We start from the raw sequence: 17,853 nt of genomic DNA, 5'->3' as shown, positions 1-17,853 counted from the left end.
AAAGCACATGCAGTCAGTTCTGCATGCTGTAGGTCAAACTGTCAAGACATACGAGAAGACCCCTCCTAAAACCAGAGTGATGTCACCATGAAGCAAACTTTGACGGAGTCCCCCAATAACAGTGTGGTCCTCCTAAGTCACATTTGGGTGGTTAACACACACACACACACACTCAGATGTTATCCAGACTTGCACTTTGAAACAATGAAAAGGACCTACAAGCCACGGTCCATGTAAATCACATCACACCCAGGTGACTGCCAAACACACACACACACAGCATCCATAAAGAATGATGATAGATTAAATTATTAGTTCATTAAGTGGTACACTGGATTATATTTACCCTTTCAGGCTCTGGATGTTTCAGGTCCAGATCATTGTTTGGAAAGCTGTTTGGTTGCGGCTTTAGGCAGCTCACAGTCTTCTGAATCTGGCTGGTCTCAGTCTTCGTGTGTAACAGATAGAGAATGAAGACAAAAGAACAGTAATCTGACAGTTACTAAAAATGCATCACTCAAGAGGATGAATAGACCATTTCACTATCGGCAAATAGCGTAAGGTACACATCGTGCATGAGAAACATTCATTAAAATCTGTCCTAGGTCAATGTTACCTCTTCAAAATCTTGCACTGAAGAAGAATGCATGGCTTCTGAGCCTTGCTGAGGCATTTCTTCATCAAGATCCTGCAACAAAGAAAAGATGGCACAAAGATTAGACCAAGTGCTCTTCTTGCAACTGTACTGGGCAGGCCTGTGCTTCTGTTTTTAATTTGCATGTGTGTGTGTGTGTGTGTGTGTGGGGTGGGGGGGGGGCTTTCCACTCAAGAAATGTTTTCTTCTGAAAAAAATACTGGCTACAATAATTAACAACTGATTCCTTTGCAATCATCCATCCTCTTCCACTTATCCTTATCAGGATTGTGGGGTAGCAGTTTTGGGGCCTATACCAGCTACCATAGGGCAGTACAACCTGGACAGATCACCAGTCTAACATGGAAGGACAAGCATTTGCATTCACACCAAAGGGCAGTTTTGAATCACCAGTTAACCTAACCCCATAAGCTACATCTTTGGACTGTGGGAAGAAGCCAGAGTACACAGCCAGAGAGAGCCCATGCACTAAAGCAGTAAAAAGTGCCTAAAAGAAGTTAAGAAGTTGTATAGTACTATCTATCTTAATGTTCAAGCCTGAGTTTCAAAAAATTTCAACATAGAAACAAAGCACATGCAGTCAGTTCTGCATGCTGTAGGTCAAACTGTCAAGACATACGAGAAGACCCCTCCTAAAACCAGAGTGATGTCACCATGAAGCAAACTTTGACGGAGTCCCCCAATAACAGTGTGGTCCTCCTAAGTCACATTTGGGTGGTTAACACACACACACACACACTCAGATGTTATCCAGACTTGCACTTTGAAACAATGAAAAGGACCTACAAGCCACGGTCCATGTAAATCACATCACACCCAGGTGACTGCCAAACACACACACACACAGCATCCATAAAGAATGATGATAGATTAAATTATTAGTTCATTAAGTGGTACACTGGATTATATTTACCCTTTCAGGCTCTGGATGTTTCAGGTCCAGATCATTGTTTGGAAAGCTGTTTGGTTGCGGCTTTAGGCAGCTCACAGTCTTCTGAATCTGGCTGGTCTCCGTCTTCGTGTGTAACAGATAGAAAATGAATATACAGTGCATTTTTGAAGAGGATTTTGAAACATTAAATAAACTGTATGAGAAAGATAAGTTTCAAGCTATTGTCTTTAAAATATTCACTGTCATGTATAGAGAATTTAAGGCCCTATGATTAAGAGACAAATAGTCAGTGTGATTTCTTTATTTTTTAAGCCATTGCTAAAGGAGTAAAACAATCACCTGTAGCAGCAACGAACTGTCACTAGGGCCCATTTATCTTCGAGGGACAAAATTTAAAATGAATCTAACTAAAGAGGCTACACAGCAAAATCTCCAGTGTTAAATTAACACTAGAGAGTGTCTATATGGGTCCACACAACACTGTTGAGTGTTAAATTAACACTTCTGACAGTGTTATATGTTTAAAAGTAACTTAGTCAGTTGTGAAGATTAACAAAGACTAACACTGAGCAGTGCTGATTTTCTAACACTGGAATATTTCTAACATTTTGAGTTATTTTCCAGTGTTAGAAAATCAGCACTGCTCAGTGTTAGCCATTGTTAATCTTCAAAACTGACTAGGTTACTTTTAAACATATAACACTGTCAAAAGTGTTAATTTAACACTCAACAGTGTTGTATTTAACACTCAGAGGTGTGGACCCTTATAGACACTCTCCAGTGTTAATTTAACACTGGAGATTTTGCTGTGTAGAATCACATTAAACATCAATCACTGTTAAAATTTAGAAACCGAAAGCCATTTTTTATTTCTGCATACCTGCTGATATTTTTTTAGTGCTTTTAGAGGGCTTTGATGTGGCAGCCATCACAATTGCCTGTTTTCCATTAGTACCTACCCCTGTTTTTCCAGTAGGTTATAGTACCATGTAGTTTTTCAGTAACTACTGCACCAAGGTTCCAAGTGATCCAAAGTGATCAGAAAATTTGACATAGACTGAATGCCACCAGGTGGCTGGTCAATGGTGTCACTCGATAAGTTATGAGTGCGCCTCCTTCGTGAAAATCCAAGCCATCATTTTTGAAACTCTGAAATGTTTGAAATAGCAACCAAAATTAACAGCGTGATCCCTGAATTGAACACTAAAGTATAGACTGAGCAGCAGGCATTTTGTCACCTTGACGTCCATGCTTGCTGTGGCATTTATATCACTGGATGCTCGGCTGCATTGCTATAGTTACCCCAGGCACAGTAGGTGATACTCAATTTCAGTGAAAAACTAGATGCCGTAAGTCACGTTAAGCCAATTTGAGTAGGTACAAATGTAAAAATGGCTTAGGGTATGCAATTTATCAGTTCCAAAAAGTACAATTGTAGAAATACCTTGCATCTCCAGAGCCAATCCGAGTCACCATAATTATAGTCTATTTCTTCACCTGGACTTATGTCTCTGCTTGCAAATAAGCATAGATGGGGCTTTCCATTGATATTTAATATTTTCATCTTAGCACTTGGACTGATGTGGTTGTCGTTGACAAGTCTGCCTAATGACCCATCTTCTTGAGATGCATCCACACTGTGGGGTTAGGCAAAAAAGTATTAGCTTAACTAGTTAGGAAGCTTTTTTTTCATAAATCAAAAGCAATGTGTAATTTAATCTTAATCAAACTACACTGATATAATACGCACCACCAGAGTTTTCCATCAAACTTGAATTCAAACATGAACACCTTCAGGCTGTCATGATAAACTCTGTGTCTCCGCTCACATTCTTCTTTTGTTATGAGTTTACCTCTGTATTCCAAAAGAAAGTCTCCTTTTTGGAATGGAACAGTCGTGAAAATGCCCCGACCTGAATTGCAGAGGCATACCAAGTGAGTGACAAAAGACAAAGTGACAAACTCCAAATCTAATCCAAACTAAAGACCAACTTACCTTTGAAGGCATTTATGTAGTGGATATCAAGTCCCAGTTTGTCCCTTCCAGCAGAAACATGCCAGACTGCATCCTCCCGTGGAGGAATGCGTCTCCTTCGCATGTTCTCCTGTACGTTTTGATTGGCTGTATTACCAAAGCATATAAAGTATTACGATTATCGTCATCATTGTCATCATCATCAGTAGTAGCAGAACTAGCAGTAGTGTAGTTTACAGCATAAACACAGCTGACTTATTCATAGTGCTAATTTATGCCTTCTTTTAAAATGTTAAAGGCCTAGTACTCAAAATGGCGACATGTGACATTTCTGTAATGGCGACTGCAGAGAGTGATACAAGTACTGAGAAAGCTTAGGCATCAAAACTGTAAGAAGTTTTTTCTTCAGGCATATAAATAAATACACGACTAAATACACTTATACCCTTGCTTTTATTTTAGGGCTGTCAGCAGAATGGACAGACATTGGACAAACTGCCCGAAATTAGCTAACAGCGACATCAGGGATTTTGACTCAGACTGCGCTGGTTTAATTGTTAATCGCGTTAGTCGCGATGTCGGCATTAACACGTTTAAGCCACAATAATGCTTTAACACCGAGTAAATCCTAACACGGGTTAGCCCGCTTTATCGCGTTGACGCGGTTAGTCGTCAGCCCTATTTTATTTACTCAATGACAAACGCTGGGGCCGTTTTACTTCTTCAAAGACTCACTAACAGTCCATAAAGCATAAATTAAACCAGTTTAATATAGGCCTGTGCACCTATAATTTCATATAGTATTAAAGTCATGGTGCATTTTACATTAAAAAAGGCTTACCTTTGTGTTTTTAATCCGTCTTCGTATTGCCGTCGACATACACTTGTTAAAGGGCACGCGCGCGAAAGTTGTGGCGCCGTTTCCTGTAGGTACCGCCTATATATATAGCCTACCAATCACAATGACTTCCGGCCGTGTGTATTGAAAATGTGTATTAAATTGCAGTACCTACACACATCCACTCTAACTCGAAACGTCGCTGTGCAATACACTGGAATACACAAAAATCAGGTGAGGGGTATAGGTGGACTTTTAAGAAAATCAGAAAATCTTTTAATTATAGTTTAATAAATGAATTTACACTACAGTTTAAGCAAATACAGGTCAAAAGATAAATAACGACCTCATAAGAAGTAGAAAAAATTATTATTTAGACACTTAAAAATGCATTTACAAGTCATGTTTTAGGGGGACACATGAATACACAGCAAAAAGTCGAAATGTCCCCGGAGCCCAGGTACAGCGCAGGTCAAATGTCAATCCATACCACATAGACGCACTCACACACACACACACACACACACACACACAGGGAGAGAGAAGTAAGTAAGGTCAGCCTGGGAGCTGCTGAATTTGAATCCACCAATCAGAGAGGCTGTGCACTTTTTCCCGCCAAAACAGGTGCACGCAGCACAGAGAGACACAGGATTTTTGCAGTCTATTTCTCATAATGACGATTCCCCTCAAACAAATGACCATAATTTCCTAACCGTAGGGGCTAGAACGGTCATTCTTACACTGTTTTGTTCAGAAGAGATTGGGGAATCTTCAAGTGTTGACAATTTATCATTAAAATATGAATTTTTAGAGATATATGACATGGATGACTTGTTGACTTAGAAGCCACAAATTCCCCAATATGCAAATTTGAATGCCTCAGACCACATATATGATTGGCTGGCTGGGAAGCCGTGCAGGCCCTGATTTGTGGATTTGAATTCCTCAGCCCTCAGATATGATTGGCTGGCTTAGAAGCCATGAAGGCCCCAATATGCAAATTTGAATGCCTCAGTCCACATATATGATTGGCTGGGAAGCCGTGCAGTCCCTTATTTGAAAATTTGAATGTCTCAGTCCTCACAGAGGATTGGCTGCCTGGGGACCTGGCAGAAATATATAGAAATACTATGATACAGCATAAATACTACATTTAGTAGAAATACTATGTTTTAGCACAAATACTATAAAAAGCAGAAATACTATAATTTAGCAGAAATACTATATTAAGCACAAATCCTATAAAAAGCAGAAATACTATATTAGGCACAAATCCTATAAAAAGCAGAAATACTAAAATTTAGCAGAAATACTATATTAAGCACAAATCTTATAAAAAGCAGAAATAGTATGATTTAGCACAATAGTAATAACTTAAACAGAAAAATTGGAAAAGCAAAATGGACAGCTGAAAAAATGCTGAACATGCTGAGGGTCCCTCAAATATACTTGTTAAATGAAAAAAATCAGCAAAAAATATATATAACAGCAACACAATCACAAATATGGACACATAAGGAAACACACACACACACACACACACACACACACACACACACACACACACACACACACACACACACACACACACACAGGGAGAGAGAAGTAAGTTTCTAGCTCAGTCAAGCAGCCTGGGAGCTGCTGAATTTGAATCCACCAATCAGAGAGGCTGTGTACTTTTCCCCGCTAAAACAGGTGCACGCAGCACATAGAGACACAGGATTTTTGCAGTCTATTTCTCATCGTGACGACTCCCCTCAAACAAATGACCATAATTTCCTAACCGTAGGGGCTAGAGCGGTCATTCTTACACCGTTTTGTTCAGAAGAGATGGGGGAATCTTCCAGTCTTGACAATTTATTATTAAAATATGAATTATTAAAGATATTTGACTTCTAATGCACCATAACTGAGTAGAGCAAAGCAAAAACTGCCTTGACTTGCCCTCAAACAACGCTTTCTAACTCTAAATCTATTTGGAGTATCAATATCATTCTTTCACCGTAAGAGACAGCAGGCTTTGGTGAACAATCATGGAAATTTTCAGGTCTCTGTGGAAATCCATTAAAAAGATATGACGAGAGAAAAAAGTGGTTCATTTCCAGAGTTTGAAATCTGAAGAAATCTGAGCAAAGGACGAATTTCCTACCCTCAAACAAGTCTAACTCATTTCAGAATGGTAATAGGTGAGAAAGAAATTCTTGAATTGTGAGCGTCAGGAGTGTCTGAAGATATACTGGGACAAGCCTTATGTCTTAACTTTGCTTCGTTAAGGAGATATGACAATTCGAATATGCCTCTCATTACAGAAATCAAGCGGTGATTTTGAACAAGCTCTCCATTGACTTTCTATGGAGAGTTTTGTGACATTGTGTTGGTCTGAGGAGATTTGCCAAAATTCTATAAATTCCACAACAATGATAGTGACATTTCCTGAAAGCCAGCAAAAATACCTACGTTTTGATGTATAATTTGTGGAAGTTGAGTGAAAATTGAGCAAGTAGCAAGAAGTTGTTCGGACATGAAGAGAAGACTGCAAAACCTTCAGTGGCACACTGGAAGCCAAGTGCATAGCAACCATAACAACGCATGTATTTTGTGAAAAATCACAATTTTGCAACTGAAAACTTTAAGAGGCATAAAAGTAAAACGGTAAAAGATTTGAAAAAGCTGATTTATACCTGAATAGCCCAATAACTTGAGAACATTTTAAAGTTTGAATGGTTGTTCTACGTGAAAATATGAGGAAGTAGTTAAGTTTCAAAAACAAGCAAATTTTAGCAGAATTGCAGAAGTTTCCCATTCATTTCAATGGGACAAATTAAGCTTAATATTTTAAAAAGTATAATAGTGAAAAATACCAAAAGACATAGCCATAATTAGCAGAAATAGCAGAATAGTTTAAAATTTGAACGGTGAAAATCGGCTGAAAATTGTGGAAGTAGTTAAGTGCCAAAAAGTGTACGGAAGTCCCAAGAGGAACTCAATAGTGTGGATGCTTAAAGCATCCACACAATAAAGTAAAGATAAAGAATAAAGAGAAACAGGAACTCAATAGTGTGGATGCTTAAAGCATCCACACAATAATGGAGAATCCACACAGCATCGTGTATGAAGTAAAACTATGATTTATTTATAAAGTCCAGATTAGCTTTTATATTCTTGAGGATTATGAGAGGTTTGCACCTTGCAGTGAACCCGTCTGTATTTACTTCCATGCAGTTTATGGTAGACGTGGATATCGATACACCTACCTACTGGGTTGTTCACTTGGTTGGCTGTTCTGAGGGGGTTTCTCTTCACCATGGAAATGATTCTGCGATCATCCACCTCTGTTGTCTTCAGTGGACATCCAGATCTTTTTATGACAGAAAGCACTGAGTTCACCAGTGCTTTCTGTCTTTATCAGGATGGACCATACTGTGATTTTACCACTCCTAATATTGTAGCAGTTTCTCAGATGTTTTTTCCCCTTTTTTGACAGCTTAAGGATGGCCATAGACAGACACAGTGGACTATTATACATTTTTCCATGATACTGGGTTGCACAGAAAGTTGGAGTGGAGCAGGTGTGATGGGTTGTAATTCCCTTGAAGCACAGGCATACAAGAGTGGTTTTCTTTCAACAGATTTATTTGTAGACTTCTCTCTAAATGCATCGATGAAAACTAGATCCACAAAATAAAGACAGCATGTGGATCTATGTTTAGTAAAACAAAGATAAAACTAATAAATGCCTCTTTTGCATTCTTTCAAAGTTTCTTTACAGCTTTCCCCATGTGATCTAGTTTGTTTATCTTAACTTTTTACCAGGGACATGTCATGCCCCGGCTTGCTACTTGCTCGCTGGCTGCCTAGAATCCCTCACAGAAGGGAACAGTGGAATGATTGCTTAGGCAAACTTGTACCTTAAAATAAAAGCAGCACAGTTTAAAATAAAATCAGTAACACAAATAACAGATGCCACTTACAATTACAGCTACGACATGGACCATGAAAAAGAAAAATATCTTAATTATGTAAACAGTATCATTTACCACCTTTGTTGACCTAGTTGCAGACAAAGGAGATGGAGTGAGGAGATTAACAAAAAAAGTGAGCCTTTATTTGGGGGCTGAACACACAACAAACAAATGCATAAAGCGACAAAGACTAAACAAACAAAAGAAGCAACTAAAAAACAACTAAAAAACAAGTACATAGAAACTAAAGACCTGAAAACCTGACACGTGAGACCCAGAACATAGCAACAGGAAAGGAAAGAGAGAACTAAATACACAAATACACATAACGAGGGGATGGGAAGCACAGCTGGAACTAATTGGACACAATGAGACAGGGAGGAAGCAAAACTAAACACACTGAAAACTAGGCGAGGGACAATCAAAAAAAAACAGGAAACATGAGGCATTCACAAAGACGTGGACTGGACACTGTGACATGGAGACATGACTTAGTAGGGAAAAAGAGGAAACATGAAAATGGAGACAAGAGTAACTAAACGTGGAACACAGGGAAGACACAGTGACAGAAAACTAAAGACTAGGAACTATAAATATAACACAAGCAGAAAACAATAAACAGAACCAAAACCATGAAACAAAATAAATCAAAGAAATTAAACCAGAATTACACACACTAGTGGTTAAGTTCACATTAACCACCCATAGGGCTGTTTTATATTACACTGTAGGCCACTGCTGCCATTGTGGTAAGTCATGCTTCTCTCAGTAATGCTTAAAAACTCTTGCTCCTCCACTCCATGTTAATGACAATGACAGTGTATTTGTATAGCACATTTCATTACATGAGAGCTCAATGTGCTTAACACAGAGAGAAGAAAAACAAAAGCTATTAATTGTTGGCCTGTGTGAACAGAAAGGATTTGAGTCTGTTTTTGAATGCACACATAGATGTAACTGAATCTCCAGTCAGCAGGCAGCTTGTTTCAAAGAACAGGACTGCAATAACTGAAAACACCTTCAACATACAGGATCTTATTCTGCGAACAGTAAAAGATCTGAACTTAATGACCTGAGAGGTCACAGTACTTTCTTCTTTTCTGTAATTTGATTAATCAACTTTATTTTATTTTTTTATTTTTATTTTTTTGCCTGTCCCGTTTGGTTCTTTTGCCATCAGAATTATTGTCTAAAGGCAAAGAAAGATGCCCAACGGATTTACTTTACCAAATGGACCATCCCAGCCTTGCCGTAATGGTCTATTTGATTCACCTTTTATTGTTTATTTTATTTTACACTCAACAAAAATATAAACGCAACACCTTTGTTACTGCTCCCATTCCCCATGGGATGGACGTAGAGACCTAAAATTCATTCCAGATACACAATATAACCATCCCTCCCAAACAGTGGTCACAAATCAGTCCAAATGTGTGGTAGTGGGCACATCTGCCATATTGAGATAATCCATCCCACCTCACAGGTGTGCCACATCAGGATGCTGATCTGACATCATGAGTAGTGCACAGGTGTACCTCAGACTGCCCACAACAAAAGGCCACCCTGGAATGTGCAGTTTTTTGCGCTATTGGGGGTCTGGGGACCCAGAACCGGTCAGTATCTGGTGTGACCACCATTTGCCTCATGCAGTGCAACACATCGTCGCATGGAGTCTATCAGATTGTCAATTGTGGCCTGTGGAATGTTGGTCCACTCCACTTCAATGGCTGTGCGAGGTTGTTGGATATTCATGGGAACGCTGTCGTATACGCCGGTCAAGCACATCCCGAACATGCTCAATGGGTGACATGTCCGGTGAGTATGCTGGCCATGCAAGAACTGGGACATTCTCAGCTGCCATCTGCCCTGAACAATGTGAACCATGATTCATCCGTGAAGCGCACACCTCTCCAACGTGCCAGACGCCATCGAATGTGAGCATTTGCCCACACAAGTCTGTTACGGCGACGAGCTGGAGTCAGGTCAAGACCCCGATGAGGACGACGGGCATGCAGTTGAGCGTCCCTGAGACGGTTTCTGACAGTTTTTGCAGAAATTGTTTGGTTGTGCAAACCAATTGTTCCAGCAGCTGTCTGGGTGGCTGGTCTCAGACGATCTTGGAGGTGAACCTGCTGGATGTGGAGGTCCTGGGCTGGTGTGGTTACACGAGGTCTGCGGTTGTGAGGCCGGTTGGATGTGCTGCCATATTCTCTGAAACGCCTGTGGAGACGGCTTATGGTTGAGAAATGAACATTCAATGCACGGGCGACAGATCTGGTTGACATTCCTGCTGTCAGCATACCAGTTGCACGCTCCCTCATTGCTTGTGGCATCTGTGGCATTTTGCTGTGAGACAAAACTGCACATTCCAGGGTGGCCTTTTGTTGTGGGCAGTCTGAGGTACACCTGTGCACTACTCATGATGTCAGATCAGCATCCTGATGTGGCACACCTGTGAGGTGGGATGGATTATCTCAATATAGCAGGTGTGCCCACTACCACACATTTGGACTGATTTGTGACCACTGTTTGGGAGGGATGGTTATATTGTGTATCTGGAATGAATTTTAGGTCTCTACGTCCATCCCATGGGGAATGGGAGCAGTAACAAAGGTGTTGCGTTTATATTTTTGTTGAGTGTATTTTCACTTGCTAAATACGGGACAGACTTAACTGAGGAAAAGAAAAGGGAGAAAGAAAGAGGGAAAGAAAAACAGCGGGTAAGAGGGACGGGGATAAAGGGCAAAAAACAAAAGCCAACAAAATAAGCAGACAAAAAATACATATATCAATCACCTGGATCACCTGTTGAGAAAGAAAAAAGAAAACAAGCAGAAGAAAAAGAGAGCAATAGAATAAACAACATCACAATGATATATGGGAATATAACAGTAAATACTAAATATTAAACATTATTGTGTAGCACGTAAGATCGACAGCGCACAGTGTGCTTTGAGGTAGGTGCCAAAAAGAGTGTAGTTTGTGGGTGTGATCACCCGTGTGTACACCTGTGAGCATGAACGCGCTTGTTTTTAAAAGGTTCCTTCATGTAATGATCTGCTTGAGGGTGTGGGAGCCACAGCCCCGTCCTCCAGGGCATGAAGCAGGTATGGAGGAGATCAAAACTCCAGACATCCAGAGGCCCCCAGAACACAAGAGACCAAGGAAGACCAACAGAGGGGCAGCCGCGCCACTATCCCAGAAAGAGCTGAAGAGAGGGGGTTGCAGTGACGTGCCCGTGAGCTCTGCCGGCAGCCAGCTGTGCCAGAGTGACCGAGCCCCAGGCCGAGGGCACCCCAATCCAGAAGTGGCCCGAGCGAGCCCCAGGCTCCAGGCCCCAATAAGCAGCCACCAAGGAGTGAGCCGGTGTGTACCTGGACGCCCATCCCCGGACACAAAGAACCACCAACGCACCGATGTCTGAGGGCGTCTGCCACTGGAAGGGGAAGTGCTGGGGGGAGATAGGCCTCCATACCTTGGAGGACCTGAGATGTCCCCAGAGAGGTGATGTGCTGGCCTGGGAACGCCTTGGTGTTCCCCCGGATAAGCTGGAGGAGGTGGCTGGGGAGAGGGAGGTCTGGTTAGGCTGCTGCCCCCGCGACCTGGCCCCAGATAAAGCGGATGAAGATGGATGGATGGATGGAATAGTAAAGTGATCTTAGCTGAATGATCCCTTGTCAAAGTTGACAGTTCATACCTGTTATAGCATATATGACCATCACATCTATAACTGTAAAACTTAAAATGCCATTTTAAAATGTTGGAAATTTACAATATTTTATCAGATGAGGCAACATTTACTGACTGTTGTTATGTTGTTATTACAACATACTTTTCCTGTACAGTTTTTTTAAAGGCTCTTGGTTTGCACTGTTTTTCTTAGTAATGTTAATTAAGTAGAATTTACCTTGCGGCAGCTCAAAACAGAGTTTAAAATTGATTTCATTTCATTTGGTGGGTCCTCAAACCACTTTACACACTTAATTTAATTCAAATGTATAAACACTAGCAGCACATGTTTTTAATGGGAGGAATAACAGCACACAGTTTGATTAAAACATTTATTTAAAGAAATAAAACTACTAATTGTAGAACTGAAGAAGCTTCTTGGATGAGAGGTGAAAAATCTTCAAGAAACTTAAAGAAATCCAGACGCTTTTCTTTCCAAGCTCCTTAGCCTATTATTGAGCATATTGATGCAGCCCCTCACAAACAATGTCCGCCCATGGTTTCGGGGCTTGCTGTTTGGTCTTCCATTTCTTGGATTGATCTGATTTATATTGGCAATTAGATTAGAATGGAACAGCTAATCTTCCATCTTAAATTTTGCAAACTAGTCTTATTTCTAGTAATTTGTTATTTTCATTTACTTATTTAAAGTATACAAGCTGCATTCCTTATAACCCTGAACTTAAAAACTGAATTTCTATGTTGCAGTACAGTTAACAATTTTGACTCCCCTGTGACGACAACAATGATTTAAGCAACTTCACCCGGCTCAGAACCATTGAGGCCCCACCCTAGGGGCCAGACATGGGAGAGTGACACATCTGAGAGTGCCTGCCCCCTGGAGGTTAATCCAAGAGGCCCAGGTGCCTCAGCCTGAGTGAGCAATGAGTCCATCCTCCTGTTTCTGGATTATTAAACATCCTCTGGTTTACACTGCCACCATGTGGCAAATGGTTAACAGCATCAACATGGCTCTGAACTAAAACTTGAGACAGTCAGTGTTTGAAAGATAAAAATGTAAATATCCATAAATAAGCAGCGCTGCATGGGATTGAACATACAGTCTGTGAGGTTACTCAGGTCAGAGCGACCCTCTGATGGAGACTGCTCCATAACATGGAAAGTCAGTCATCTGAAGTATAATTAGGTGAAATATTCAGCGCAGTTTAACTTTCACCTCTACAGGATCCAACAAAAAGAGAAGACGGGTGGCTGACCTGACCACATGAGCCAGGCCAACAACTGTTCTCTCAACAATCATAAGATAAGAGAAATTATTAATGACCTCTGAAAGAACAAGGTGGTCATCCAAGAATTGGACCCCAGTAGAGGTTTGAAGAACTGTGACTGGGAACCCTTTTACCAATGCTCTGGAACCCATTTTAAAAATCTTTCTTAATAAATTTTTGACCATTAAGTTAATGAAAGTCACATTCATACTGAAGACTCATTCATTTATGCAACTTTTGAAATCTACCTTGATCCACACTTCAATAATATTTAGTTATTGAAGTGTGGATCAAGTTTAGTAAATTAGTAATTTCAGCATTTGTTTTGAGATCATTGGTCAAACACACTGTTCATATAATCATTCAAACTATTACAAAGGCAATGGATTAAATCCCGTGTGTTCCAAAAACAATGTCTTTTATTTTTTTTTATATTAAAAAAAGACATAAAATAACTGTGTGATTATTGAAGCAACAGGGTTACACAACATTATCAGGGTTGAACTATTACTTTTGAATGTAGATTATGACATAAATGTAACAAAAATGCTAAAGAAATGTTATTTATTCATTTGTTTTATTTTTTTAACAGATTCTTTTAATTTACAGAAAAAGAAACAGTGGGATGGAATGGATTGTGAACATCAAGGGTAAATGTAGCTACACAAGAAAAGGAACGAAACTTTTTAAAACATTTTTTAACAACTGTAAGAAGAATGTATCAACAAAGTAAAAAAAAAAGATTTAAAACTTAGTTTAACTGTTATAGTTGGCATGCAATTTTACGAAGAAAAAATAGAAAAAGAGCATTTTTACGATGTGCTCAAGAACTGCTTTGTATTTTAAATATTTTGTATGCATTTTCTTTCAATTAGACTTAAATTTTACCTTTTGTAAGTGTAAAGCGTTATTTTCAAATTTGTCTGACTGTGGGACACAACATGTCCTACAATTCTGAACTAGCCCTCAGACCTCTGACTGCACCGTCCAGCTGTTGAGAGAAGGAGCAGCTTCATTTTGTGTCTAACTCACCCAGGAACTTGAATCCCTCTCCTGGTTCTTCAGCTCAGCCAACACAGTTATTTATAAGGAAGCTGAAAGGCTTTGGAGGAGGTAACTGCTACCACTGTTCTATAGAGAGCACTGAGAATACAGGCTCAATCTATCACAATATGGCTCAGTGATCTGAGTGGACCATACTGCTAGAAAATATAAATGATGCAGAGCTCCCCCTTCAAGGCATTTACTCTAACCTCTAACATCATCAGAGACAAACCAGGTCTTCTCCTCTTCTCACTACTATCTACTACACTACAGGAGGATTTGCACACATACCAATAGGCAAGCAGCAAGTGACTGAAAATTACAGCTGCTTGAGGTTTTTTTCAAAATATTCTGTCTTTTTTCCTAATTTTTCCATCTTTTTTCACCCTTTTGTCTTTATCTGTTGTTAAGGATGTGTCATATAAAGACAAAATGCTTTAAAGTAAACATTTCAGTCTGAGTGCAAATCAGACTATAGTTACAACGAGGAACAGATTCAATGGAAGCATTGAACACATGGTGGCGCTGTCTTACCAACAAAGAAACAGAGGAGAGGCTCTCCTCTGCGTGCGGCAGCATGTCTGAGCTGTGGTGAGCATTTGGCTTAATGTGATATCTGATTTAATTGAAAACTGTGAGGAAATTGATCCGAACTGACTTATTACTTTCACTAAGTAGCCATTCATTTGATTCCAAATATATTAACTACAACTACATTAAAGCTTGATCAGACTCGAAGTCATACGCTTCATCCTCCTAACCAGTAAGGCGATGTCTTTTAACCCAAACATGGCCCCATAAACTGGCCTGTCAGAGGTTGCTTGAGCACATATCCACTGACGTGTAAGGAGGCTACTGTTTCTACTACTCTCTGCCTATGAGAAATACAGCTTTCGACAGCTTATGTAACTTGTCAGCTAAACAGGGGAGACGTTTCGGCGTGTGTGTATGCGCACAGGAGTGTTTCAGGACATACAGCATCAGGGTTTAAGGTGTTGGCAGGGGTGAAGATTCGGGTCAGAGTGTCAGGACCTATCTGTCGCATCTGTGGTCGTGCGAGGCGGCCCGTGCGGTGCTACACACCCACCTGCATCTGTTCATGTGTGACTGCGTGTACAGATGCACTGTATCCTGTGTGTGTGTGTGGCAGGGGGTCAGTATGTCAGAGCCTACCAAAGGGTTCAAATATCCAGACAAACCCCTGGTGTAACACTGAGGAGGTGAAAATGCCACTAACAATCTGATGGCACCAACAGCAGATATTTTTTGAACTTTATCTATCAAGAGGCATTGGAGTACAGTTGGCCTGGTTAAGTTTCCTGTCGTCCCTGAGAAGAAAACTGCACTTTAGAGTTTAATAGCTATTGTGTGCGCCTGGTGACCAATTTATAGTTTCTTCTTCTTCTTTTTTCCACCTGTCATTCCTAGACAGTGAGAGTTGTTGTTAAACTGTGTCTCTGACAATGTGCCTGACACCACCCCCCTTTGAACTAAGCACTGTTCCTACTTCTTTTGCCTTTGTAGAGCTTTTGTTTGCTTTCTCCTTGCTTCTTGTTTCTGCTCTTGTTATCTCCTCTCATCTCTTTTATCTATTTCTATCTACTTTTTTTTTCAGCACAGTGATAGAAAGGATTGCGAGTATCCATAGCAACATGTTTGCGCGCATGTTGCGAGTGTGTGCGTGTTGTGTGTGTGATCTGCGTGCGTAGCCTCTTGTCCGAGACACAATGTGGTAATTACCGGAGCTTACCTCGGCGCTAATTAACCGTCGCCGTGGTAATTGGAAGGGTCAAGTGAGCAGGACGATTGGCTCATCTTCCTGCATCATCTGCCACCCTCTCCTCCATGATCCCTCGCTCTTTTTCCTCCTCTGCTGACAACTTTGCTTCTCCACCTTCACCCCTCTTTCTCTACTTGCCTCCTCCCCCCTCTCTTCATTCCTCTCCTTTGCCCTTTCTCTTCTTCATACCTTCCTCTCACACTTACTTTAATACCCGATCTCATGTGCTCATCACCCTGTGATTTCTTTCTTTCTTTCTTTCTTTCTTTCTTTCTTTCTTTCTTTCTTTCTTTCTTTCTTTCTTTCTTTCTTTCTTTCTTTCTTTTGGTTTTATTTATTGCAAGAAGGCTTGGCTACCATCCCTAAAAACTCACCCGCCCTCCACCTGACTGGGCAGACTGACAGCTGGCTGCCAACCAGAGGTGGAGCTTTTGACCTTCAAAGCCTCCAGGAGTCCGCAGCAGCGTGTGATTAACTTACCTGGAAATGTTCACAGGCATGTAGAGGTCTCGATGGCAGTGATAAACAGGAGAGTTTTAAACATAAAAAATGAATCATTCTGGGCTCTATCTCTGTGGGCAAATTAAAATAGATTTCTGTTGGTTTTTTTTAAGAATAAATTTTAACAAGCAAAAAAAAAAAAACTACACTCAGCTGCTCTTTTATAATTTCTAAATGGTAGGTTCACAGGTTTGCAACAGAAACATCTAAAGGGGTTATCACAGGGTTTCATTTCATTAACTATTTCTGTTAGTTAGTTGGCCTCTTGTACTGTACACTACTTACTGTTTCATACTTCTGTATCACTTTATTCTCTGCGCTTGACTGTGATTGTTTAGCTATCACAATTTGTGATCATTTACACCTTTTGAGATCTGGCCGCACAGATAAGCCACATTTTTCTGAAGTGAAGACAAAAGTTAAAGTACATAAACACCAAAAACTCAACAGAAGCATCAGTACTTTACAAATATAGGGTTGCAAACTAGCTAGAAGGCCCTGGAGCTGGATGAAGATTCCTGCTAAATAACAACAGTGATGACTATTGAAGATGAGAGGTGGAAACACACGTAGCCAAAATGTTAAACTCCAGGCTACAAAAACAAGCCATGTTAATTTTATATACAGTCTACAGTGTGTAAGACATTTGTGAATGGTGTCTCTGTGTCATATCAGCCTGTCACATGCTCTGTTACAGACTGGCAGCCTGTCTGGGGTCGAGTCAAGTCAAGTTTATTTGTATAGCAGATACAAAAACAACAGTTGCTGACAGCTAAAGGAATAAAATAAAATAAAATAAAATAAAGCAAGACATAAAATGAGAAAACAACAAAAGAGCTCACTGTAGTTTAAATGTCAGGGAATAAAGGCCCTGATATGAAGAGGTAGTTTGTTCCACAATTTACGAGCAGCTGCTATAAAGTCCCGATTGTCTCTATGTTTTAATCTGGACCTCGGCACTGCTAGGAGCACTTGCTCTGCAGATCTGAGTGATCTACTGGGAGTTTGCAAGCTTAAAGGATCAGAGAGGCAAGGAGGGGCCAACCTCTGCCTTAAAAACAACAAAATCTGAGAATCAATTCTAAAACTGAACAGCAGCCAGTGTAAGGATGTACCTTGCCTCTTGCCCTATGACGTCTGGCACAACCTCCGGCAACGCCGCAAACCTGAATTTAATAAACGCAAGAAAATGGATGGATAACAGTAAAACACTGTGATTATGTCAAAGGTGACACTCAGTGTCACGAG

Source organism: Aulonocara stuartgranti (genome assembly GCF_965226115.1).
Source record: "Aulonocara stuartgranti genome assembly, chromosome: 2".
NCBI lineage: Eukaryota > Metazoa > Chordata > Actinopteri > Cichliformes > Cichlidae > Aulonocara > Aulonocara stuartgranti.
This window is presented reverse-complemented; position numbering follows the sequence as displayed.